This window comes from Falco biarmicus, chromosome 20, assembly GCF_023638135.1.
Source record: "Falco biarmicus isolate bFalBia1 chromosome 20, bFalBia1.pri, whole genome shotgun sequence".
In the NCBI taxonomy this organism is placed as follows: Eukaryota; Metazoa; Chordata; class Aves; order Falconiformes; family Falconidae; genus Falco; species Falco biarmicus.
The window spans coordinates 3,206,344-3,221,908 of NC_079307.1; the positions used below are offsets into that span (position 1 = coordinate 3,206,344).

Sequence of the window (15,565 nt, forward strand, 5' to 3'; positions counted from 1 at the left end):
TTCTGAAACGAGCAGGGTGGTTTCTGCTGACTCTGTCTTCCAGTGTGAAACTGTTGTCAAGCTTCCCAGTGTGTTAACGAAGCCAGATAATGTTCCCAGTGGTGTTTGTTGCAGTTACTGAGGCCGCCCCTGGCTGTGCTCATTATCTGGTTAATCCTTACCTCTTACACACAGGCAGCTAGAATAAAGTGCTTTTAAAAGCTGTTAGAAGAAAAAGTTCAATGAAAATGTCCATCTGAAGAAATTACCCAATAAAGGTTTCATTGCTATGTCAGCACCTTGAAATGTGCTAACAACCCACATCTGCTGGTGGATTCTTTGCAGGTTTTCATGCTCAGCCCTTAAATACAACCATGTTAACTAAGCCTATCAAGTTGCCACTGATGAACATAACCATACTGGCCATCCACTGAATTCTCCTAGACCGTAGCGGCTGCAGTGTATTACAAGCCAGCTTATCCCACAGCAAAAGAGGTTTGCACTGGGTTGTATGAGCTGGGTTTGACTTGACATAAAGTATATGCATCGATATAACGTGGCTGACTGACCACTAGGATGAGGGGCAGGCAATTGTTTTGAGATGGTCCTGCATCATGGTACTCAACTAAAATGCACCCAGCCTTTGGGCTGTTTTTCAGATGTAGGTTACTTTTGCATCGTTGAGACATATCTTGAGTTTAATTGCCATAGCTTCCTGCCCTTGAACCCTGACCTAGACTTCTGTGTGCTGCAGGTGGGATTGAACTGGCAGATGAGAATGGCCTGGTGAAGAATTTGCTTCAGAACCAAGACCGCTACACATCGACTTCTGAGTGAGATGAGAGCAAATTTTGTGTACTACTGTGTCACGTGTATGTAAATTCACAAATGTCTGTGGTGGAGATGCTTTTATTTTCCTTTTTGGCTCAAGAAATACCCACACACAGATGAAGGTTAAAAGTTAAAGAGGATTTTTGTTCTGGATTCCCAGCTTGAGCCTCTGAGCATCCTTAGCTCCATTCAGAGACAGTAGGACCTAATGATCTTGAACACTTACTGAAGACAGAGCTGAGGTACCAGAAATTGGGCATTGAAATTAAGGCTGCTTTTGAAAATGCTCTAGTGGAAGTCAAGATTTGTCTCTGTGTAGGACAGAGGTTTCCTGATAGTCCCAAATGTTCTTTTGAAAGTTTCTGGGTTTAATGCCATGCTTTTATCTATCACAGGACATGAAGGCTCCCAAAAAGCTGGTTTTACGCTACTGCTGAAAGACCACAGCACTGTCACTCCAGAGTTCCTGGGTAGACAGCCTGAAGCAGGTGTTTATATAATTGTGTTCTCCAACATGAGAGCAGAGAATATCATATCAGTTGTGCTCCTAGAGGAGGAATAAAAGCCTGAAGTAAAGAAGGTTTTTAATTTATAGCCAAAATACGATTGTTCTTCCCAGAATGAAAACTAACTAAAGAAGAAAATGCTTGTTGATACCTTTCCTTTGCGCATGAAGTACTGGAGTTGTAGATGATGTAGTGTGTACCACAGAAGTACAAGGATTACGTTTGATCTTCTCAGCTAATTTTTTTCTTCTCTCTGCAGCCAAATTGGAAAAGTGGGAAGACTTGAAAGTGTCACCTACCAGAGTGAAATCCCGAAATTATGATAAACAAACAATCTTGCTTTTGGAAGTTACATCCACAGAAGGTGAGCCCTTGACCTGAGCGAAATTAATATTTATGCTTTCATTGGGTCCCCAGCACCTATCCGTGAGGGTACTGTGTTTCTACCACAGGTAAAAGGAGTCATTCACCACAGCGCCACAAGAATAAAACTGTGGCTTCCCCTTTGAAAGAAACTGGGAAACTCTAATAATGACAAATCGAAGGAGTTGCTTGGTACTGAGTTTGGAGGCTGTCCTTATGCTTGTTGGTTTATTCCTTGATTAAACAATTTGTTGGGTTGCTTCCAGAAGCCTGAAATAGTAAATACCTCATTTCTATGTGAAAATAGTCTCACTAGCTCATCAGTGAATCGGTTTGAAGCCAAGTACGTGCTTAATAACTTTGCCAAGTGAAGCCTTGATTCTTGCAGACGCGGGCTTATATGGTGAATCACAGAAATTAGCAGGACAAGCTGCAGCCCCAGGTTGGTTCATCTTTAACTCAGTAGTTTTTTTCTGGAATGATTGAAGTATTGAATTAACAAGTCCTTAGTACCTTTTCCTCAACTTCTACCTGACTAGCTTCTATAAATGACTTTGTAACTCCCTAGGTGGTTCCGTGGAACAGAGCCTGTCCCATCTTTCACGTAGTTGATACCACAGTCCTGCTGATTGGCTGTGCTCTTACTTAGAATCACAGACTCGTTGAAGTTGAAAAAGACCTTTGACATCATCAAATCCAACCGTTAACCCAGGACTGCCATGTCTGGTGCTAAACCATGTCCCCAAGCACCGCATCTGCGCGTTTTTTGGAGCACCTCCAGGGATGGCGATTCCACCCCCTCCCTGGGCAGCCTGTCCCATTGCTTGACCACCCTTTCAGTGAATAAATTTTTCCTAATATCCAATCTAAACCTCCCCTGGTGTAATTTGAGGCCATTTCCTTGTATTACAACTGCATATAAAAATGTAGATTATCTTGCAAAAGCTATAGATAAACCTGTCATCTTCAAGGTTACTCTTTAAAAAAAAAAAAAAAAAAGGCTGTAAAACCTAATCAGCGAGAATGTACCTTTATACAACACCCAGTGGTACATTGATCTCGGATACATTCACAAACAATTTAAAAGTTGCAATGCTTGGCCTTATGCAATTCTTTTTTTTTTTTTTCGTTGCTGAAAATATTTCAAATTAAACAAAAAGATATCCAAAATGTATTTTTTAACAGTAGCCCCCAAACAAGAAAATGGCTGTTGGGACTCACCAATAAGATCCTGTACACGCTGGTGATGATACAGTGAAATTCACCTGTCTGTTTATGTGAGAACTATATGACAATCTTGGAAGTACTTAGCTGTTCATGTCATGGGAAAATAACATCCATATTTTCTACAAGGAACTAATGCTCGTGGCAAGATCTCAATCACCCAGCAATTAAAATTCCTATTCCTGGCTTTGGAAGCAACAGCAGCGACTGATTTCTATTAAATTCAAGGAGGAAATCTCTGCTTATGGACACACTGTATTCCTCTGCTTTAAATCCATTCAGTATAACACCTGCTTTATGTGTTTTGTTCTGACATATTTTAATGCCTACACAGAATCTCTTTTTTGTGAGATTTGCCGGAGCAATAGGACAAAACGCTTTGACTCGCCATGTTGTTGATTGCAGTTGCAAAAGGTGTGAAGCAATGGAGCTGCAAAATCAGACTGTGCTGATACCAGGGAAGTGCAAAAGTGGCATCTGATTTGAATTTGTGGAGATCTAATATTTGTCGGGACACAGCATTTTTCTAAGGTAGCATCAGAAATAACAGTTCCTTCAGAGGGAAATCTCTGTTTTCTCTTGAACTTGTAGAATTCAGTCTTGCAAGAAGTCTTGAGAAAATTAAAATTGGATGAAGGGAATAGTTACCCCTGCTAGCTTTTCCTAGGAAAGAAAACAGATGACTCTGAAAGAGCAGCAGACAGACAAGATGACTTCATAAATTAGGCAGGACAAAATCTTGTCTGAATGTAAGTCGTGCAGTCCAATCATTGAAAGAACTGGATGAAACTTGAACTGAGGAAGGGGAAGCTTGGTTTTCCTTGTTACCTTTTACTAACTGGCATTATTAGACCCTGAAAAAGAGACCTGGAAAACCCACTTAACATGTACCAAATCTCCCCCTCGCCCATCTGTCAGCCAATGTAAGTTCTGATGAATCAAAGCCCAAAATAACACAAATATGCACTGTTCTCTATGAGAAATCTGCTGCAGCCCATCACTCCTACACCTTTGAGCAACAAAGCAAACAGCTCAATATTCTGTAGCTCCAAAACCATACCAAGTGTACACCTGTGGTATTCTTATCGGGAGAAAAGCTGCTAATAAGCCTATTTCTTGGAGCAAATTTGCCAAGGCAAACACAGATAAAGTGAAGAACGTGGCATTAAAAAAGCTGGTAGTTTCCAGGTGCCCAGCTCTTACCAAATTCTACTGGAAAGCCGTTGTGCGTAGGGCTGACAGGTTGCCCTTTGTAAATGGTGCCAGGAGAGGTAGCAGCTGATAACGGCATTGTGGTCAACGAGGAAGTCAACATGGTGTGTAAGGTCAAAGGCTTCTTGTAACGCTGGATGTTGAGGCCAGTCGCTTTTTGGCAGGTGTGAGAAACCGTGTTTTCAGAAGCAGCCTGCCTGAAGCACCAAGCTTGTAGGATCCCCAGATTGAGCTATAGTGCAGTGTTAGAAGGCAGGAGGGGTGAATTACCACAGTCCTGCGTGTAGATCCTGGGCTAACGGCTTTTTTGGAAAAGGGCCAGATAATGAATGTGCTCACAAGTCATACCAGGGGGGAGATCAGAGGAAAAAGTGAGTATTCGTGGTTTGGTTTTACGTTACAACACGGCTGCAGAAATTAGAAATTGGAAGTATAAACAGACGTCGTGCTCTCTTAGTATCTGCTGCTGTGAAGTTGGATTTATTCTGCTTACATGAAATTTCGATATACTTTGCTACAAATTAGGTCAGGACCTGTGGGGCTTTTTTCTGATCTTGTCAGACAAGCCAGAGTTAATTTTTTCTCTTCTAGCAAAAGAAGTGTTGTACACTAGGTAAACAGCCCTTGAACTTTCTCCTGGAGAAATAATTTTAAATTTAAGATGTAAATGTTATTTGAGCCATAGTAAGTCCGGCAGCAAATGTCTCCCATCAATGATTTACCACCCTGAGGAGTTTTTCTGCAGCGTATTTACTTGTGCTTCGTAGGTCAGCAGTAGAACAAGGAAGACTTTTGCAGTATTGTAAATCCTTTGCTTACCTTGGCTTCTCCACCCTCTTTTAGCAAACTGCAGTTCCAAAACTGTTAGCTAAGCTCAGAAAGGAAGTATTCGCGCAGCAGAATCACTCCCCTTGGCTTTTATTCTTTTGTGGGTTTTCTTCTTCCCGCCACGTTCGTTTTCTGGACTGGGAGGAAATTTGAGACTGGGTTATGTACATCCTGGACTCAAGGAGAAACTCACCTTGTGGAAGAGTTTAATCTCAGCAACAAGCAAGCTGGATCCAGCTGCGATCTGAGCAGGAGGCTGTGAAGCCAAGCGGCTACTTCCCCTTGGAGTTACTATTCACGCTTCATTGTGGGGGTGCTGCAGCGGGGGAGCAACTGAGCACCCCAGTTGGCCTGTGTGTAACCTGTAAGGAAAGCTCAGTTACAGCTGGCCAGCTGGGAACTGGGGGGATTTGTCTTGGGAACATTCTGTCTGTTCGGGATGTCATGAACTTTCCTCCAAGGTAGCTCATACCTGGCTATTCCAGACAGAAGCACAGAGTAACACAAGCCTCATCTAGCAGAGCTGACTTGAGACCCCTGGGAATTTAAAGCAAAATTCTTTTCAGCCGCAACAAAAGAGAAGAGACTGGTTCTAGCCGGGGCTGTGCTGGTCCCAGTATGGCACAGGGGCAGGGAGAGTTAAGACAAAGTCCTACACGTTTCCCAGAATGACTGACCTGGAGGCCTGACATGAAATCGCAATACGACAGCGTTGTGCTTCTGACCTCACATGCGGGCTTGTGTGTGTAAATAGGGAAGTTGCTACAAGTAGCTGCTTTCTCCAGTTCAGCTCGGAAATGAATTGGGGTAGATCTCTTAATGTTAGCGCTTCGTGAGTCTTTTGAACTTGGGTGGAAAATCGGAGCTGTTATCGGAGCACAGGTTTATGCTCTCCTTTCTCCACGGCTGGTTTTTGGGTACATAGAGCCAGCTGGCAGATTGCTTCTCCAAATCTTGGAGGAATTCGGGCCTCTGATTCTGGAAAGCAGATGGATCTCCTTAGACGAAAGGCCTAGTGCAGAGTAGTACTGTAAGTTAGCAGTCTCCCCACCAGCACATCCAAGGAATATTTCTTTGTGTAATGTTCAGAACTCACACAAAAGCAGTTTTGAGCCCTTTCATATCATAGGTGCCTTATTTATGTACCAGGAAGAAACAGATCAATTTTCCTGGGATAAAATCACTGGACTTCAGGTATTGTCTGCTACAATCCCATAGGAAATTACATTTGAAACATGCTTTGCCATTGAGTCATTCTTTTGGGGTGACTTTCTGGTGGTATGAATGATATCGTTCAGGAGATTTTTATCAGGCATGAACCCTTCAAGGAAGTTACAGAAGGATAACTCGATTGTCTCCTTATTTTCTTTCATTTTTTTCCATCTCCCAGCAGTTCATGTCACTTGCCATGTGTTCTTGTCTGCCTCCTAATTCACTTTATGTTTTTCAGCTTCTTATTGTAGTTGTCTTGGTTTCTGAGTGATCCTTTCTGGCGTTTAAAATCCGTAAATCATTAGCATCAGTTTGGATTGATGAAACTGATGTTCCATATTCTCTCCCTCAGCCTCTGTAACATAGGACACAGACAGCTGAGTGTCACAGACTCACCTGAGCCGTTTTGCTTTGTTTACTTCCCTGCTTAGTGCACAGAGTCATCATGTCTGCCAGCTGTGAAGGATTCTTCACCTCTGAAACTTCACCTCTGCTGACTCGCCTGTGCGATGGGCAGGAACCCCAGAGCTACTGGAGCCCGGGGCAGCAGTGGTACATGGAGGTGAGAGGATCTGCTGGTACCAGCAAAGAAGAGAGCGAGCACACAACCCATCTGTGCACGCACTCTCTCCTCCTTCCCTGCTGGTACCAGCATATTCTCCTTACTCAGGTTTAAGCTGGTGCCAGCCTTTATTTAATTTCCTGTTTCACAAAAAATAATTCGGTTTTCTACATAGTTAAAACAAAGGTCGCACCAGCTTTTACAGCTGAGGGACGCCTGTTAGTGGGAGCCTTTTCAAAATCATGGCTTTGAGCTGCATCCCCATTCTGTCCCTGTCACAGAAAGGCCAGAAGGGATGCATCTTTCAGTGTGATGTTGACCAGTACATTAGCGAGACCAGCCTGCCTCACGTAATGCAGGCTTAAGAGAAGGCCAGTGTACCTAGGGAAGAGGGGAGGTAAGTGAGAGATTCTTGAGGAAAAGAGAGAAGTTTCTTATCTACAAAATTAATTCTAGGTTGGAAGCTTATTTTCACTTCAGCCAGGACTATTCTAGGTGTTCAGATCTTTTCACAAAAATAGATACAGTGTCTTGTCTTCCTAATCAATCACTTGTATAGCAGCCTGACGCTGTAAATCCTTTGTTCAAGTCAGACAAGCAGGTATTGCAGTCATGCAAGATTTTCAAATTTGCTGTGCCATTTTTTTTTTGCCACTAAGTTGCAGATCTGTGACAGATCTTGACAGTTTTTGGGCATCTTCTTGAATTCACAAAATAGCCTACAATGATGCTTCATGCAAGACTGAGCAGAGATTCCAGGAGGTTGTGGCCCTGAAAGCGTTAGTGCTGCCTATGAAAGAAAGTTGGAACAGCTTCTGAGTACGTAAAGTAAACTGATGTGCTGGCCTAAATAAGGCCAGGAGCCAAGGTTATTGCAGCAGTGTAGGAAGCGATGTGTGTAGGTATCAGCTGCTCCGTTGGAAAGCCTGGTCTGGGATCGTGAAGCAGTCTTACAGGCCTTCAGACCTGACAAACGGACACCATAGGAATTTCTGCCCAAGAGGCTAGGCTTGTACAGAACAATGTGGTTTTTCCTGTAGTTTCTCAGTTGCATAGCCCAAAAATGTTTTCTCTTTTCCAGTTTTACGAGAGCGGTGGCTGGCGAAGTATGGAGACTATGTAGGGCTGGAACAGTGGGAGAGAAGTGCTGAATGACTGAAGAAATCATAGGTTGGAAAAATGAATAATGCGGTCACTTCTGATATATTTATTGTCGGGATAGTTTCAGGTTAGGGTGTTTCTTGCCTGCTAACAGCAGGTGACTGATAAAAGACCTTTTGCTTTTCCCACTGAGACTGGAGTGAGGCTGGGCCAAATGGTTATTGATCTAACAGTGGGGTTCCACTGTGATGTACAAATGGGCCAGTTACAAGCTCTTCCTCGGGGTGAATTTTGGAGGAACAGAGACTTAGCAGTGGTTGAATTGTGTGTGAAGCTTCAAGGCCGTGCTATTTGTGTCACAGCGGTTATAAAATCACTGTTTTTCTTGATGTTTAGAAGAGGATTGGTCAAGTTGAACAGACCTCGGGTACCATGACAGCACATGGCTCTGTTGGCTCACAGGGGGAGAAATTTCCTATCTGTCAAATCCACTTCATTTGGCAGAGAAATCTGTTACCATTTTTACTGGGGTTTATCTTTTCTGCTTGTTTTGCACCTAACTAAGTGTTTCTTGTCCCTAAGAATATTCATTACCTCTTAGAACCTCTTGGGAGCAGAGGAAAGCTTTTACTGTACGGCTGTAAGTCTTGCTGGTGCACGTGCTTTGGTTTTGTGCTAGCAGGGCTGTCTGCTTGCAGGGAGTTAAAACACATCCCCCGCAGAATTAGAGGCAGCATTTGCTTGTTGCCCATCTCTGTGGCATTTGTGCATCTCGTTGCCTTCCCACTGCTGCTTGAGAATGGGCTTCACTGTACTTCTCCCTCCTTCTAGGAGGTTCTTTGTACTGGCTGTAAAAGCCTATCTTCAGTTGATAACCCGGATCGTTTTAGGAGTATAAATACTGAAATATGTCTGTTCCAAAAGTGTGTGTATTTAGCAAAGCATGTCACAGGTGTGCCTGCGTGCAGGGTGTGTGGGAGGGTGCAGGTGCCCCCCAGGTGTGGTGGTGCCCACCCCTGCGAGCAGCTGGGCACCCTCGTTAGCGAGCATTGGGCACAGCTGAGCAGGGCTATTGTCCAGGCATGTCGGGTGCCCCCGGACAGACTCGCTTGTGCCGTACCTCTGAGTAGGCAAGGAGTATTTAACCGGCCTGATGAAGTGGTGCTTTTTGGGCTGTGGTTGCGGTAAGTCCCCAGGCAGCACTCAGGGGGTTTGGGGGGAACTGGTGGAGCCTCGGCGCTTCACCCCAGGAGGGCTTGGTGAGAGGCTGGCTGGCTCTGTGGCTCCTGTGAGCCTGGGGCCATGCTCCTCTGCCTGCCCATGAATGCAGGCGAAATGGAGCACGATCTGGCTTGACCCATACTGGCACCAGCTGGGGGTGACCACCAGCCAGCTGAATTTTCCTTGGAGGAGCTGTGGCTTGGCCAGGCTCCCCGGTGGCTCCCTGAGGCACAGGTAGCCTCAGGCTCAGCTCCTGGAGGTGGCATGGCTACCTTGCTGTCCTTAATTAAACCTTTAGGACTTAGGCTTTTAAGCTCACTTTCATAGAGATCTGGTTGGAGGTTTTATCATTCGGTTTTTCAAGAAAAAGAACAATGCTTTCTCTCGTTTGGTCTAGCTTTTTGCTTGAAATTTTTATGAAACCCAAGACAGAAGGAATTAGTCTTCTGGTATTCTCAGAAAGAATCATCGCTTGTTGTGATTCATTTTCCAATTAAAGTGGCAGTAGTTGAAAAGCAGTGGTGTTTCAGAATAGGTTGTTAAATAAAAGATGTAGTTCTAGACTGTGGGTTTTGCTGCTTTGCTAAATGGGTCTGCTGTAAAATCCGTGTTTATCCTTAAATGCAGCATACAGTGTTGCTCTGACTGGGCTAGTGGGCATTCTGCTTAAAATTCCTAGCAGAACTGCAAGGGTTTAGCAGCACTAAAGCAGCTAAAGCTGATTCCATTTGAGCTTTGTTTCCTAAATGGTATGCTTAGTAATGTGAGCATTTAAATGATGCCAAATGAGCTCTGAAGATAGTATCTTGCAGGTAACAAATGGTAGCTCATGTTGCCGTGGTGATTATGATTAGTCCAGAGAATCTCCTAGGTAGGCGAGTGCTGGGGGTAAATATCTTTGCATCTAGCATTTCTCTTTGTCTTTGGTTTTCATTTATGGCCTCAAATGTTGCACCTTCAAATTAAACTCTTTCAGCTTAAAAATAAACTTCACAATGTGGAGTTGAAGGAAACTCGTTATGGGTCTGAGTAAGAAATTGAGTGTCGTGTCATTATGAATGCAAACTACATTGTGCTTTCTGGTGCTGTTACCTGGAATTAGATGGATTGAGTGATTATGCCCGAAAATATGTGCTCCCAGGGGGTCTTTCAGACTGGTGGGTCTGGACTAGTTTTTCAGTCATTGCAAAATAATGTTTTGGAAAAAGTTCATGAACTGACCTAGTTAAAGCAGGTGTAATAAGGCATGACTTAGGAGAAGGTGTTTTTCCTCTGTGAAAATCTCTAGTATCAGAAGAAATTAATGCAGCCAGCATAACAGTGCCTGAGAGTTTTTGTCAGAGGATGGGGCTGGAATAAATCATTGGGGTCTCCGTAAATCAGGATGCTCTAGGTTGTGTAGCAGTAAAGAGATTTCTGAGACTACGTCAAGGCTCAAGAGTGGCACCATAATCCTCCCCTGGCAGTGCAATGTTGTCTCTCTCCTTACGGCTTACGTGAACTTGCTTTGCTACATCCCAGACCTGCAGTAAGGCCCTGGAGAATTCATTACCCTCGCGAGCAGCCAGCCCAGAGTCCTTTGTGTGGTGGTACAGCAGCGGTAATCTCTTGAATTAGAAGAATAAATAAACTGACTTGGGTGTGTCTTCTTAGCAATGTTGCGATCATTTCTATTTTCAGTAAGCATTGACACGGTTGTGAGGAGAGCAGTTGTCCGCAAATGTTTGAGGGAAAAAATGAATTTCTGCATTTTACTTCCTCCTCTAGTGGAGGTGCACCTGGGCCAGCAGCCTTGTGGTGTCTGCTGAAGAGGTTCCTTGCACTGGAGGTGCTGCCACCAGAAAAGGTAATAAGAATAATTTTCACTGTATAATTTGGCTACAGTTTTTGTGTTGAAATGTGACCACTGCCTATAAGTTAATGACAGTGAAGACATTCTCCACTTCACAGAAATACAGGTCTTCACTGTATCCCTCTAGTCTCCACTGAAATGCCAACATCACAAGCTTTCTCAAATAATTATTCATCTCTTGCATCATATTATGTGATCTAAAATGTAATACTGAGAATTCCTAGTTGTTTAATAATTTTGAGAGGGGATAAGTATCCTACATGAGGTCTGCAAAACTGATTTATAGGGAAAGGAAGGTGCTTTACATGTACTCGTCACTGCGCTTAGGTATTACACATGTCCCTTCTGCTACTGCCACAACCAGTTTTATATTTGAGCACAAGGGAAAATTCAGACCTGCCACATGCAAGAACTTTAGCTCTTACACAGTTATGGTAGAAGGTGGGTATTATTTGTTACTATCTTGAAGCTCGGCTCACCCCAAGATAAGTAGCTCATAACTCTTGACTTGTTCAAAATCTGTGTGTTAGTGGGATTTTATATGATACTTCCTAACTCTAGCGTGAAATCTTGTCACGAATACTTTTTTGAGCAACATACGAACAGGGCCAAGAAGGCAGCCCTTACAACGGAGCACAGCTAGTACAATTTCCCTGCCCACATGGCTTCTTACATCCTGCGTCGCACAGCAGGTTTTGCCATCCTTACATTCTCCCTTTCTCCTCAGCTGCAGAGTAGCGCTTGGTCTTTAGCCAGCTCGCCCTTTTCATCTCACTTGCCTCTTGACCAGAATGCAGGAATTGTCTAGTAACATAGCAGGTGAAAGGGGAAAGGTGTTCGGATTTTTGGAGGTGGGAGGGGGAGGTGGTGGGAGCTAGTTTAAACTAGAGAAAACTGTGCAAAGAAGCTGTTGTTAAAAGGAGCAAAAGGAGGTAAAGGAAAGCTGTGGAGTTTAGCATAATCGGTGGGGACATCTGACCTGTCTAGTCTGGCTGAGGCTGGAGCAAGAAAGCAGTTTTGTGTTAAAGAAAGATTTCTCAGTTTATGAGCTAATAGATAACTGTGGGCATGCTTGCAACATAGTTGTAGGCAGAAAAGAAACAGCCTGTTTGAAGGTATGTTAACCTACAGTTTAAAAAGCTGCTTCTCACCGTTGCGTATCTTGGAGTTATACTTGACTGAGGGAGAACAATGTTTATTCCTGTCGAGGCTGCAGAACTGACTAAAGGAATTTACAAGTAAGAAATGAGTGGAGGAGTTGTGTTTTCTTTTTGCTTTAGTATTTAGCACAGAAGTATTCCTCGTGGTCCGTGGCTATGGTTCCTACATGTTCTCACATCCCTCAAATTATAATAATGATGGCATGCATGCAGTAGTAAGAAACCTGTGCAAGGTTGAAGGCTTCTTGTGATAAAGACAGTGCAAGGCTAAATGGAAAAGCCTTATGTAGACCTGACCAGAAAAGTAAATTATCTTCCTTCACAGCTATAATATAAAGAGCTTGCCAGCTCACGTTTTCAGATTCTGGATTACAGTCTGTGTATTCTGCCCAGATGGGGAATTTAACTGAATGTGTGTAACGTTTTTGATTTGGGAGCCACTAGAACGTGAAGATGTCATGCCATGGTGAATATATTTAACCTGATCACAAATGTGATACAAAACAGATTGAATTAAATAAGTGATGGAGCACCAAGTGTAAGAATTTATGTGTGATACTGCTGCTTAAAAACCTGTTATGAGATTGGAGGGACGATGCCTCTGTGTGTACTTGAATTGCTTCAGTTTGCAGCAGGATTGTACCACCTTCTTTGCACTTCTCCTTGTGAATAATCTTAATGTTGTTTGATGGGTACAGCAATGCTTTCTTGAGTTTATTGGGTTAAATAGGGCCTGTGTTTGAGGACAGTGCCACATTCACTTGCATCAGATAGCATAACCTCATGCCTTAATGTCAACAGAGGATGGCTATACTGGACCGGGAGGTCCTACCTGCTGTTCCCCACACGTGTTGTTATGCAATGACCTGCCTTGCCCTACACAGTGATTCCTAGACTCACTAGTTCTAACAAACACTATGCACGCCAGTGAGCAAATGTAGGATTCATTCTTTCCATGCCTATGGCCTGTTTGTCCATTTTGTCTTAATAGTTTTGAGATCTTTTGTAATACTGTAAAGTCTTAGATTTAGAAACAGTGAATCTGTCTTCAGGTGTCAATGGGCTTTGCCCTTCTTGGAAATGATGTTAATCTTCTGATTTCTTAACTTGTCTGTTCAGTTGCTTTGCCAATCTCCAATTTGGACTTTCTGCTCAGGCATTGATACAGTAAAACAGATTGCAAAGTACATCTTGTCCTCTCAAAGAAAATGTTGGTGAGATGGAGTCACAGGCAGCCAAATTATGGGAGCTGTTAGGTTGCATACTACTCTTAGCCACTGAAGAGGGCTTTGAACTAAAGCAAGATTTGAAATGCAAAGGACATCTTGTTAAAAGCAAAACTGACCCTACAGGTACAGGAGCAGACTGTTTCAGATTCATTTGCTGGTTTTGAGGTTTTTGCTCCAGAGCACACCAGCTGGAGCTTTTTTCTTTTTTTCTTATTTTCTTTTTTCTGTTACTGATCTTCTAGGTGGCTTTTTTTTTTCCCCCCTAAAATGATTATACATGTGGGAAATGTGATGCTGCAGTTCCTCCCCACTCACTTTTGCACAGTGGAGACATGAAGGCATATGTTTGCTAGTTTTCCAATTATTACTGTGACAGATTTAGTTTGCTCTGCTCTCAGGAGCATATGTCAATGCATCACATCAGTCTTTAAAGTTTTTCTCTCAAGCCTTTTTTGTTGTGGGTTTTTTTCCCCCTTCTGCTATTGAGTGGGTTTTTGTTTGTTTGTTTTTTCCAGCTTGCATTACTTTGTTTCCTCCCAGTTTCTTTGTTTAACTCTCTCTTTTTTTTTTTTTTTTTTTTCCTTCAAGCCCAGGACATCCGTGTGTCAGAGTTCTCTCTGATGCTGGGGAGGCTGCACTTGTCAGACAAAGGCAGAATGGTTTGCTGTACAGCAAAAGAATGTTCCTAGAAAAATAAACGAAGAAGCCAGATTAGCTTCCAGTGTTACAGTTGTTAACACTGTCACTTGGCCTAGAAATCCTGGAAAATTACTCTTCTGTAGCTGGGTGGTTTTGTCAGTCTCTTTCGGTGTGTTGTAAGACTCTGAGCTTCTGTGTATACAATTTTATGAGTGTGGTTTTGTTTTGCCTTGGCAGCAAAATGATGTTGACTGTGAATGTAGTCGGAGGTGCTGAGATACTCCAAGTAACAAAGGGAGGCCAGAAACCAAACTGCAGGCTGCTGGCTCCGTTCGGAGATAGTACTCACCCCTTCCTCCAGACTGAGGCATTTGTGAGGTGATAACTATCAGGAGTTAGAGCACAACCAGGGAAATTTCTTTTTGTAAGCATTCGGTGAACACCAAATCTACAACGAGCAGGAGAAAACAGGCTTTCTGTTCTGTAGATGGTTTTGCAGAGCAGCCGCTGCATTTCTCAGTGCTTTTTAGGCTTGTCTGTTCTGTGAGTCAACCACCTGCCCAGTTATCTTTCCCACAAGTTGTTGGTTTGTTTTTTTTTTTAACTACATGTATTTTGTTTTTGAAGTGAAACAAATGTAGCTATATTATTTCCTGGTTCTCTGCAGTAACGGCCCACACGCTGTGCAAAAACAGTCTCCCCTTTTTTCTTTCTTCTGTCTATATTTGAACATGTCATTTTGGCTAAGAACTGCAAATCTATAGATGGTGGAGGGCGCGTTATGCTGCTCGCCTGTACAGCTTCTCATATTTTTCCTGTCTTAGAAGACAAAACAGATCAGTCCTGACTACTGACAAATGACAAGGTGTTGAAATGAGTCAGCTTGGCACCTCGCGTAGTTGTTGTTGGTGTCTTACAGGGTTGCATTACCAAGTGATAAGCAGCACATATATCTGGAATTTGGACTCACCCGTTGTTCATGTGTTTATTTTTTGTTGCTCTTCCTTCCTGCTTTCAGTTCCTCTCCTTCACGCCTGTACGTGAAAAACGCTGACATCCAGTGTAATTGATACTCGGTGTAATACCCAGCCAGGTATTTAGGAGAGGAGTTTTGAGGAGGGAGGCTTGCAAAATGCAAAGTAGCTTCTAGCACGCAGGGTGTGGACTTCTGGAGCAGGTGGGTGTTGGGCTGGAAAACACTCTTCTTATTTTCCCCTCCCTCAGTTCTTCTCTTGGCTTCTTTCTCATTGCCCATCCCTCTTTGCTGTTTGCTGCAACAGAAGTTCTCCTTCTGCCTGTTTCTTCTCTAAAGCTCATCTAGATTTGTATGTAAATGTGAAATATCAACATACATTATTTATTGTTTAAAATTGCTAAAGCCTTTGTCTAACAGATGTGGTATCTACTGGTTCTTGCTAAAATGACCATATTAAAGACCTGGTTTGAAATTGAACTTTAACTGTACCTATCTAATGCATCCTAAGGTCTGTTTTGCCATAGAGATTGTGGCCTTTGGAAAGTGAGTATTGAATATGGTATCTCGGTGTGTTCAAATCAACTGCTTGTGCCTTAGTTTTCAAGATATGTTTATCAAAACTCAACACATACTTTTGCAGTATGTTAGTCTGTTAATGGGGGCAAAAAAG

At 43.1% G+C, this 15,565-nt stretch overlaps 1 protein-coding gene across 1 annotated transcript in view; it reads left to right on the forward strand.

Annotated features, from left to right (window-relative positions):
- The first annotated feature begins 14,961 nt into the window (after positions 1-14,961).
- SCN3B (sodium voltage-gated channel beta subunit 3) overlaps positions 14,962-15,565 on the forward strand; it is a 55,760-nt gene continuing 55,156 nt past the window's right edge. Inside the window, exon 1 of the mRNA XM_056322730.1 lies at positions 14,962-15,096. The gene's annotated coding sequence lies outside the window, so the exon portion shown is untranslated. The remainder of the gene's footprint in view (positions 15,097-15,565) is intronic.